We start from the raw sequence: 13,222 nt of genomic DNA on the forward strand, positions 1-13,222 counted from the left end.
TAGAGTGTATATATAATAAAGTGTAATATAGAGTGTATATATAATATAGTGTAATATAGAGTGTATATATAATTTAGTGTAATATAGAGTGTATATATAATATAGTGTAATATAGAGTGTATATATAATAGTAGTGTAATATAGAGTGTATATATAATAAAGTGTAATATAGAGTGTATATATATATAAAGTGTAATATAGAGTGTATATATAATGTAGTGTAATATAGAGTGTATATATAATGTAGTGTAATATAGAGTGTATATATAATAAAGTGTAATATAGAGTGTATATATAATGTAGTGTAATATAGAGTGTATATATAATAAAGTGTAATATAGAGTGTGTATATAATGTAGTGTAATATAGAGTGTATATATAATGTAGTGTAATATAGAGTGTATATATAATAAAGTGTAATATAGAGTGTATATATAATGTAGTGTAATATAGAGTGTATATATAATGTAGTGTAATATAGAGTGTATATATAATAAAGTGTAATATAGAGTGTATATATAATGTAGTGTAATATAGAGTGTATATATAATGTAGTGTAATATAGAGTGTATATATAATAAAGTGTAATATAGAGTGTATATATAATGTAGTGTAATATAGAGTGTATATATAATGTAGTGTAATATAGAGTGTATATATAATAAAGTGTAATATAGAGTGTATATATAATGTAGTGTAATATAGAGTGTATATATAATAAAGTGTAATATAGAGTGTATATATAATATAGTGTAATATAGAGTGTATATATAATACAGTGTAATATAGAGTGTATATATAATATAGTGTAATATAGAGTGTATATATAAGGTAGTGTAATATAGAGTGTAAATATAATATAGTGTAATATAGAGTGTATATATAATATAGTGTAATATAGAGTGTATATATAATAAAGTGTAATATAGAGTGTATATATAATGTAGTGTAATATAGAGTGTATATATAATAAAGTGTAATATAGAGTGTATATATAATGTAGTGTAATATAGAGTGTATATATAATAAATTGTAATATAGAGTGTGTATATAATGTAGTGTAATATAGAGTGTATATATAATGTAGTGTAATATAGAGTGTATATATAATAAAGTGTAATATAGAGTGTATATATAATGTAGTGTAATATAGAGTTTATATATAATAAAGTGTAATATAGAGTGTATATATAATGTAGTGTAATATAGAGTGTATATATAATGTAGTGTAATATAGAGTGTATATATAATACAGTGTAATATAGAGTGTATATATAATGTAGTGTAATATAGAGTGTATATATAATGTAGTGTAATATAGAGTGTATATATAATAAAGTGTAATATAGAGTGTATATATAATGTAGTGTAATATAGAGTGTATATATAATAAAGTGTAATATAGAGTGTATATATAATATAGTGTAATATAGAGTGTATATATAATATAGTGTAATATAGAGTGTATATATAATAAAGTGTAATATAGAGTGTGTATATAATATAGTGTAATATAGAATGTATGTATAATAAAGTGTAATATAGAGTGTATTATAATATATTGTAATATAGAGTGTATATATAATAAAGTGTAATATAGAGTGTGTATATAATATAGTGTAATATAGAGTGTATATATAATAAAGTGTAATATAGAGTGTATATATAATGTAGTGTAATATAGAGTGTATATATAATAAAGTGTAATATAGAGTGTGTATATAATAAAGTGTAATATAGAGTGTATATATAATAAAGTGTAATATAGAGTGTATATATAATATAGTGTAATATAGAGTGTATATATAATAAAGTGTAATATAGAGTGTGTATATAATATAGTGTAATATAGAGTGTATATATAATAAAGTGTAATATAGAGTGTGTATATAATATAGTGTAATATAGAGTGTATATATAATATAGTGTAATATAGAGTATGTATATAATATATAGTGTAATATAGAGTGTTATATAATATAGTGTAATATAGAGTGTGTATATAATATAGTGTGATATAGAGTGTGCATATAATATAGTGTAATATAGAGTGTGCATATAATATAGTGTAATATAGAGTGTATATATAATATAGTGTAATATAGAGTGTATATATAATATAGTGTAATATAGAGTATGTATATAATATATAGTGTAATATAGAGTGTATATATAATATAGTGTAATATAGAGTGTATATATAATATAGTGTAGTGTAATATAGAGTGTATATATAATATAGTGTTATATAGAGTGTATATATAATATAGTGTTATATAGAGTGTATATATAATATAGTGTAATATAGAGTGTATATAATATAGTGTAATATAGAGTGTATATATAATGTAGTGTAATATAGAGTGTATATATAATATAGTGTAATATAGAGTGTATATATAATGTAGTGTAATATAGAGTGTATATATAATGTAGTGTAATATAGAGTGTATATATAATAAAGTGTAATATAGAGTGTATATATAATATAGTGTAATATAGAGTGTATATATAATATAGTGTAATATAGAGTGTATATATAATGTAGTGTAATATAGAGTGTATATATATAATATAGTGTAATATAGAGTGGTATATATAATAAGTGTAATATAGAGTGTATATATAATGTAGTGTAATATAGAGTGTAGTAGTAATATAGTGTAATATAGAGTGTATATATAATGAAAGTGTAATATAGAGTGATATATATAATGTAGTGTAATATAGAGTGTATATATAATAAAGTGTAATATAGAGTGTAATATAAAATAGTAGTGTAATATAGAGTTCGTTATATATAATATAAGTGTTAATATAATGAGTTTATATATAATATAGTGTTATAATAGAGTAGTATATATAATAAAGTGTAATATAGTGTAGTATATATAATATAGATGGTAATATAGAGTGTATTATATAATATTAGTGTAATATAGAGTGTATATATATAATATGTGTTATATAGGGGAGTTGTATATATAATATAGTGTAATATAGGAGTGTAGTATATAATATAGTGTAATATAGAGTGTATATATAATGATAGGTGTAATATAGAGTGTATATATAATATAGTGTAATATAGAGTGTGTATATAATATAGTGTTATATAGAGTGTATATATAATATAGTGTTATATAGAGTGTATATATAATAAAGTGTAATATAGAGTATATATATAATATAGTGTAATATAGAGTGTATATATAATATAGTGTAATATAGAGTGTATATATTAATATAGTGTTATATAGAGTGTATATATAATAAGTGTAATATAGAGTGTATATATAATATAGTGTATATATAGAGTGTGTATATAAGTAGTGTAATATAGAGTGTATATATAATATAGTGTTATATAGAGTGTATATATAATAAAGTGTAATATAGAGTGTGTTTTAATATAGTGTAATATAGAGTGTGTATATAATAAAGTGTAATATAGAGTGTATATATAATATAGTGTAATATAGAGTGTGTATATAATATAGTGTAATATAGAGTGTATATATAATATAGTGTAATATAGAGTGTGTATATAATATAGTGTAATATAGAGTGTATATATAATATAGTGTAATATAGAGTGTATATATAATATAGTGTAATATAGAGTGTATATATAATATAGTGTAATATAGAGTGTATATATAATAAAGTGTAATATAGAGTGTATATATAATGTAGTGTAATATAGAGTGTATATATAATATAGTGTAATATAGAGTGGGTATATAATAATAGTGTATATAGAGTGTGGTATAATATAGTGTAGTGTAATATAGGTGTATATATAATATAGTGTTATATAGAGTGTATATATAATATAGTGTTATATAGAGTGTATATATAATGTAGTGTAATATAGAGTGTATATATATAATATAGTGTAATATAGAGTGTATATATAATGTAGTGTAATATAGAGTGTATATATAATGTAGTGTAATATAGAGTGTATATATAATATAGTGTTATATAGAGTGTGTATATATAAGGTAGTGTAATATAGAGTGTATATATAATATAGTGTAATATAGAGTGTATAAATAATAAAGTGTAATATAGAGTGTATATATAATGTAGTGTAATATAGAGTGTATATATAATGTAGTGTAATATAGAGTGTATATATAATAAAGTGTAATATAGAGTGTATATATAATGTAGTGTAATATAGAGTGTATATATAATGTAGTGTAATATAGAGTGTATATATAATAAAGTGTAATATAGAGTGTATATATAATGTAGTGTAATATAGAGTGTATATATAATAAAGTGTAATATAGAGTGTGTATATAATGTAGTGTAATATAGAGTGTATATATAATGTAGTGTAATATAGAGTGTATATATAATAAAGTGTAACATAGAGTGTATATATAATGTAGTGTAATATAGAGTGTATATATAATGTAGTGTAATATAGAGTGTATATATAATAAAGTGTAATATAGAGTGTATATATAATGTAGTGTAATATAGAGTGTATATATAATGTAGTGTAATATAGAGTGTATATATAATAAAGTGTAATATAGAGTGTATATATAATGTAGTGTAATATAGAGTGTATATATAATGTAGTGTAATATAGAGTGTATATATAATAAAGTGTAATATAGAGTGTATATATAATGTAGTGTAATATAGAGTGTATATATAATAAAGTGTAATATAGAGTGTATATATAATGTAGTGTAATATAGAGTGTATATATAATAAAGTGTAATATAGAGTGTATATATAATATAGTGTAATATAGAGTGTATATATAAAGTAGTGTAATATAGAGTGTAAATATAATATAGTGTAATATAGAGTGTATATATAATATAGTGTAATATAGAGTGTATATATAATAAAGTGTAAGATAGAGTGTATATATAATGTAGTGTAATATAGAGTGTATATATAATAAAGTGTAATATAGAGTGTATATATAATGTAGTGTAATATAGAGTGTATATATAATAAAGTGTAATATAGAGTGTGTATATAATATAGTGTAATATAGAGTGTATATATAATGTAGTGTAATATAGAGTGTATATATAATAAGTGTTATATAGAGTGTATATATAATATAGTGTAATATAGAGTTTATATATAATAAAGTGTAATATAGAGTGTATATATAATATAGTGTAATATAGAGTGTATATATAATGTAGTGTAATATAGAGTGTATATATAATGTAGTGTAATATAGAGTGTATATATAATATAGTGTAATATAGAGTGTATATATAATATAGTGTAATATAGAGTGTATATATAATATAGTGTAATATAGAGTGTATATATAATATAGTGTAGTGTAATATAGAGTGTATATATAATATAGTGTTATATAGAGTGTATATATAATATAAGTGTAATAAGAGTGTATATATAATAAAGTGTAATATAGAGTGTATATATAATGTAGTGTAATATAGAGTGTATATATAATAAAGTGTAATATAGAGTGTATATATAATGTAGTGTAATATAGAGTGTATATATAATAAAGTGTAATATAGAGTGTATATATAATAAAGTGTAATATAGAGTGTATATATAATATAGTGTTATATAGAGTGTATATATAATATAGTGTTATGTAGAGTGTATATATAAGGTAGTGTAATATAGAGTGTATATATAATATAATATAGTGTAATATAGAGTGTATATATAATGTAGTGTAATATAGAGTGTATATATAATGTAGTGTAATATAGAGTGTATATATAATAAAGTGTTATATAGAGTGTATATATAAGGTAGTGTAATATAGAGTGTATATATAATATAGTGTAATATAGAGTGTATATATAATAAAGTGTAATATAGAGTGTATATATAATGTAGTGTAATATAGAGTGTATATATAATAAAGTGTAATATAGAGTGTATATATAATATAGTGTAATATAGAGTGTATATATAATGTAGTGTAATATAGAGTGTGATATATTAATAAAGTGTAATATGAGTGTATATATATGTAGTGTAATATAGAGTTTATATATAATGTAGTGTAATATAGAGTGTATATATACATGTAGTGTAATATAGAAGAGTGTATATATCAATGTAGTGTAATATAGAGTTATATAAAATGAAAGTGTAATATAGAGTTTATATATAATAAAAGTGAATATAAGGTGTATATATATATAGTGTAATATACGAGTGTCTATATAATGAAAGTGTATATAGAGTGTATATATTAATACAGTGTAAATAGAGTGTATATATAATGTAGTGTATTATAGAGTGTATATATAATAGTAGTGTAATATAGAGTGTATATATAAACATAGTGTAATATAGAGTGTATATATAATAAGTGTAATTTAGAGTGTATATATAATAAAGTGTAATATAGAGTGTATATATAATGTAGTGTAATATAGAGTGTATATATAATAAAGTGTAATATAGAGTGTGTATATAATGTGAGTGTAATATAGATGTATATATAATGTAGTGTAATATAGAGTGTATAATATAATAAAGTGTAATATAGAGTGTATATATAAGTATAGTGTAATATAGAGTGTATATATAATAAAGTGTAATATAGAGTGTATATATAAATGTAGTGTAATATAGAGTGTATATATAATAAAGTGTAATAATAGAGTGTATATATAATAAGTGTAATATAGAGTGTATATATAATGTAGTGGTAATATAGAGTGTATATGTAATAAAGTGTAATATAGAGTGTATATATAATGTAGTGAAGTATAGAGTGTATATATAATGTAGTGTAATATAGAGTGTAAACTCTGATAATATAGGTGTAAACTAATGTAGTGTAAATAGAGTGTATATATAATAAAGTGTAATATAGAGTGTATATATAATAAAGTGTAATATAAAGTGTATATATAATATAGTGTAATATAGAGTGTATATATAATAAAGTGTAATATAGAGTGTATATATAATATAGTGTAATATAGAGTGTATATATAAGGTAGTGTAATATAGAGTGTAAATATAATATAGTGTAATATAGAGTGTATATATAATATAGTGTAATATAGAGTGTATATATAATAAAGTGTAATATAGAGTGTATATATAATGTAGTGTAATATAGAGTGTATATATAATGTAGTGTAATATAGAGTGTATATATAATGTAGTGTAATATAGAGTGTATATATAATAAAGTGTAATATAGAGTGTATATATAATGTAGTGTAATATAGAGTGTATATATAATGTAGTGTAATATAGAGTGTATATATAATAAAGTGTAATATAGAGTGTATATATAATGTAGTGTAATATAGAGTTTATATATAATAAAGTGTAATATAGAGTGTATATATAATGTAGTGTAATATAGAGTGTATATATAATGTAGTGTAATATAGAGTGTATATATAATACAGTGTAATATAGAGTGTATATATAATGTAGTGTAATATAGAGTGTATATATAATGTAGTGTAATATAGAGTGTATATATAATAAAGTGTAATATAGAGTGTATATATAATGTAGTGTAATATAGAGTGTATATATAATGTAGTGTAATATAGAGTGTATATATAATAAAGTGTAATATAGAGTGTATATATAATTTAGTGTAATATAGAGTGTATATATAATAAAGTGTAATATAGAGTGTATATATAATAAAGTGTAATATAGAGTGTATATATAATATAGTGTAATATAGAGTGTATATATAATAAAGTGTAATATAGAGTGTGTATATAATAAAGTGTAATATAGAATGTATGTATAATAAAGTGTAATATAGAGTGTATATATAATATATTGTAATATAGAGTGTATATATAATAAAGTGTAATATAGAGTGTATATAATATAGTGTAATATAGAGTGTATATATAATAAAGTGTAATATAGAGTGTATATATAATGTAGTGTAATATAGAGTGTATATATAATAAAGTGTAATATAGAGTGTGTATATAATAAAGTGTAATATAGAGTGTATATATAATAAAGTGTAATATAGAGTGTGTATATAATATAGTGTAATATAGAGTGTATATATAATAAAGTGTAATATAGAGTGTGTATATAATATAGTGTAATATAGAGTGTATATATAATAAAGTGTAATATAGAGTGTATATATAATATAGTGTAATATAGAGTGTATATATAATATAGTGTAATATAGAGTATGTATATAATATATAGTGTAATATAGAGTGTATATATAATATAGTGTAATATAGAGTATGTATATAATATATAGTGTAATATAGAGTGTATATATAATATAGTGTAATATAGAGTGTTATATAATATAGTGTAATATAGAGTGTGTATATAATATAGTGTGATATAGAGTGTGCATATAATATAGTGTAATATAGAGTGTGCATATAATATAGTGTAATATAGAGTGTATATATAATATAGTGTAATATAGAGTGTATATATAATAGAGTGTAATATAGAGTATGTATATAATATATAGTGTAATATAGAGTGTATATATAATATAGTGTAATATAGAGTGTTATATAATATAGTGTAATATAGAGTGTGTATATAATATAGTGTGATATAGAGTGTGTATATAATATAGTGTAATATAGAGTGTGTGTATATAATATAGTGTAATATAGAGTGTATATATAATGTAGTGTAATATAGAGTGTTATATAATATAGTGTAATATAGAGTGTGTATATAATATAGTGTAATATAGAGTGTGTGTATAATATAGTGTGATATAGAGTGTAAATATAATGTAATGTAATATAGAGTGTGTATATAATATAGTGTGATATAGAGTGTATATATGATAAAGTGTAATATAGAGTGTGTATATAATATAGTGTAATATAGAGTGTGTATATAATATAGTGTAATATAGAGTGTAAATATAATGTAGTGTAATATATAGTGTATATATAATATAGTGTAATATAGAGTGTGTATATAATATAGAGTGTAAATATAATGTAGTGTAATATATAGTGTATATAATATAGTGTAATATAGAGTGTATATATGATAAAGTGTAATATAGAGTGTGTATATAATATAGTGTAATATAGAGTGTGTATATAATATAGTGTAATATATAGTGTAATATAGAGTGTGTATATAATAAAGTGTAATATAGAGTGTGTATATAATATAGTGTAATATAGAGTGTATATATAATATAGTGTAATATAGAGTGTATATATAATAAAGTGTAATATAGAGTGTATATATAATATAGTGTAATATAGAGTGTATATAATATAGTGTAATATAGGGTATGTATATAATATAGTGTAATATAGAGTGTATATATAATTTAGGGTAATATATAATGTAATATAGAGTGTGTATATACTATAATGTAATATAGAGTGTATATATAATGTAGTGTAATATATAGTGTAATATAGAGTGTATATATAATATAGTGTAATATAGAGTGTATATAATATAGTGTAATATAGAGTGTATATATAATAAAGTGTAATATAGAGTGTATATATAATATAGTGTAATATAGAGTGTATATAATATAGTGTAATATATAGTGTAATATAGAGTGTGTATATAATATAGTGTAATATAGAGTGTGTATATAATAAAGTGTAATATAGAGTGTATATATAATATAGTGTAATATAGAGTGTATATATAATAAAGTGTAATATAGAGTGTATATATAATATAGTGTAATATAGAGTGTATATAATATAGTGTAGTATAGAGTGTGTATATAATATAGTGTAATATAGAGTGTATATATAATGTAGGGTAATATATAATGTAATATAGAGTGTGTATATACTATAATGTAATATAGAGTGTATATATAATGTAGTGTAATATATAGTGTAATATAGAGTGTATATATAATATAGTGTAATATAGAGTGTATATAATATAGTGTAATATAGAGTGTATATATAATATAGTGTAATATAGAGTGCATATAATATAGTGTAATATAGAGTGTGTATATAATGTAGGGTAATATATAGTGTAATATAGAGTGTGTATATGATATTATGTAATATAGAGTGTATATATAATGTAGTGTAATATATAGTGTAATATACAGTGTGTATATAATATAGTGTAATATAGAGTGTATATAATATAGTGTAATATAGAGTGTATATATAATGCAGTGTAATATAGAGTGTATATAATATAGTGTAATATAGAGTGTATATATAATATAGTATAATATAGAGTGTGTATATAATATAGTGTAATATAGAGTGTATATAATATAGGGTAATATAGAGTGTATATATAATGTAGTGTAATGTATAGTGTAATATACAGTGTATATATAATGTAGTGTAATATAGAGTGTATATAATATAGTGTAATATAGAGTGTATATATAATGTAGGGTAATTTATAGTTTAATATATAGTGTGTATATAATATATGCAGGGCTAGACATTTCTACTAGTCCATTACACTCTTACTAGAAAGAAACTGCAGTGGAAGAAAATTCGCTATTTTTCTTGTTTTTAAAGGGGCATTATACACTAAATGTTTCTTTGCATAAATGTTTTGTAGATTATCCATTTATATAGCCCGTTTTGTAATGTTTTTGTAAAAATGTATAGTTTTGCTGATATTCAGACTAACCAAGCCCCAAAATTTTAGATGTATACTGATGTCTACAGATTCCTGCTTGCTTCTGTTTGTATGTAATGTTTTTTTTTCATATGCAGGGGAGGGGGGGGGGGTCTGCTCTTTCTGCTTTCTCATCCCATTTCAGGAAGTGTCCCAGCCTAACTTCATCAGCAGTGCTAAATTGGGAGCTTCTAAGTAAGTTTTGAAAAGGTTTAATACTGGATTTTTAGATCAGTATCTGTGTATAGATAGATAGATAGATAGATATTTCGATAGATAGATAGATAGATAGATGGATAGATAGATATAAATTTTATATATACAGTATATATAAACACACACATAAATGAATACACACATATATAATACAGAAATTACAATAGCAGGAAACTTACAACTTGAGATTAATGAATTTTCTTTCATTATATTTTAAAGTCTGAGCTAATTACCATAACCATTGTCACGGCTGTATCAAGTTTTATAACTACTGTGAAACATATTGTACACAGAAAGACAGACAGACCCCCCCCCCCCACACACACACACACATATGTATATATTTATATACATACACATATATACATATACACAAACACAGTTTATATCAGTTTATATATGTTAAAATACACACACACACACACATACATATATATTTATATACATACACATATATACATATACATAAACACAGTTTATATCAGTCTATATATGTTAAAATATGCACACAAATAAATACACACATATATAATACAGGAATGATGATACCAGGCAACATACAGCTTGAGATGAATGAATTTTCTTTAATTATATTTTAACATTTGGGCTAATTACCATAGCTATTATCAAGGCTGTATCAAGTGTTATCATTACTGTGAAACACATTGTACACAGAGACACACACACATAATCTGCTGTCATATACTAGTGAGTTCTTCAATAATAGCTTTATTTATCTCCTGTTGTGATGACTTGTACACACTGTGCTGTATCAATGGAAGGCTGATTGGAAGCTAGTTTATTAGCATCATGTTCTGCCCATTTATAAAAGAATGTAGAGTTGTTATTTACATGCAAGCTATTAATCTTCTGGCTAAAGTCACAGTATATTGCTGTGAGTATCTCTTACCCAGTACAATGCAGAAGGCTTTAAATTAACCTCAATATAACTTAGAGTCTTAGACAGATCAATTCTTTTCGCTGGGTAAATTGTTATCTCAGTGCAATGCTGACATATTGCCAGAGGGTGGCACTAGTCTTGAGCATAAAAGATGTAAAATGCTATAAGTGCACATAATATACAGAAACCAGTTGTGCTGACATTAGCTTCTTTGGCTGTTATTATCATATAAATAAGTTAAGAAATATGAATATATTTATTTAATAAATTATTCAGCTTTACAGCATACTTATTATTATACATGCATATGGATATGGATGACTGCTTTAAATTGATAAATGAGCGTCCAATTTAATGAAAAACAAAAGAAAATATGTGTGAAAGGCTTTAAAAGTCCAAACTGCTATTCAACTACAGTTTAGCAAAGTCCTTGCCAGCTGATTGATTCCTGCATCAGCCAACAAAGAACCACTAAATACAGTAGAACTGCATAATGATCAGGTGCATAATAAAAAGACAAAGCAACTGGACTTACTCTGAATTTCAAATAGGCAGTAGATTTAAATGTATTTTTCCCCCTTTTGCCGACCCCCCTTAACATATGACAGCCATCAGCCAATCACAGGCTATTATATGTATACCCTGTGACCTTGTGCACATGCTTAGTCGAAGCTGGTGCCAAACAAAGTGTTATATAAAAATAATGCGCAAAATTTGATTATAGAAGTGGATTTGAAAGTCTCTTAAAACGGCATGCTCTATCTCAATTATGAAAATTTAATTTTGACTTTAGTGTCCCTTTAAGTATGTAAGCTTTACTTTTCCTTTTTGTTATAAAAAAAATATTTACAAAACATAATATATTTTGTGCTGCTTCTAGCTTCTAGCTGTAGCACTAGCCACTTATTTAAAGGGACACTGAACCCAAATTTTTTCTTTCGTGATTCAGATAGAGCATGCAGTTTTAAGCAACTTTCTAATTTACTCCTATTATCAAATTGTCTTCATTCTCTTGGTATCTTTATTTGAAATGCAAGAATGTAAGTTTAGATGCCGGCCCATTTTTGGTGAACACACTTGCCCTGAAAAGGTTTCTTAGGAGTTTTGTTAACAACTGAATTCCATTCAAACCCATGGGGAAATATCATGATCGCTTCCAGCCGCTTTAAGGGTATTGCAGTGATGCCTCTATATTGAGGCATCCTGCAATATCGTTTTTTACGCATCCGATGCAGAGAGAGCCACTCTGTGGCCCTCTCTGCATCGGCCAGCATGGTCCCAATCATTGGTGGGTGGGAGCAGCTGCAGGGAGGCGGGTGGGCAGCCCATTGCTGGTGCTTGTTCCGGATCCAAGTTACAGTTGGTCCGTGAGCATGGGAGGAGGCGGGGGGCGGGGTCCTGGAGCGTGCGCACGTGTGCGTGCCTGTGCACGGACATAATATGTGTGAGAAGGATAGGGAAAGTGTGCAGAGAACAATAGGGAAAGTGATCCTGGAGGGG

The sequence above is a fragment of the Bombina bombina genome, chromosome 6, assembly GCF_027579735.1.
Source record: "Bombina bombina isolate aBomBom1 chromosome 6, aBomBom1.pri, whole genome shotgun sequence".
In the NCBI taxonomy this organism is placed as follows: domain Eukaryota; kingdom Metazoa; phylum Chordata; class Amphibia; order Anura; family Bombinatoridae; genus Bombina; species Bombina bombina.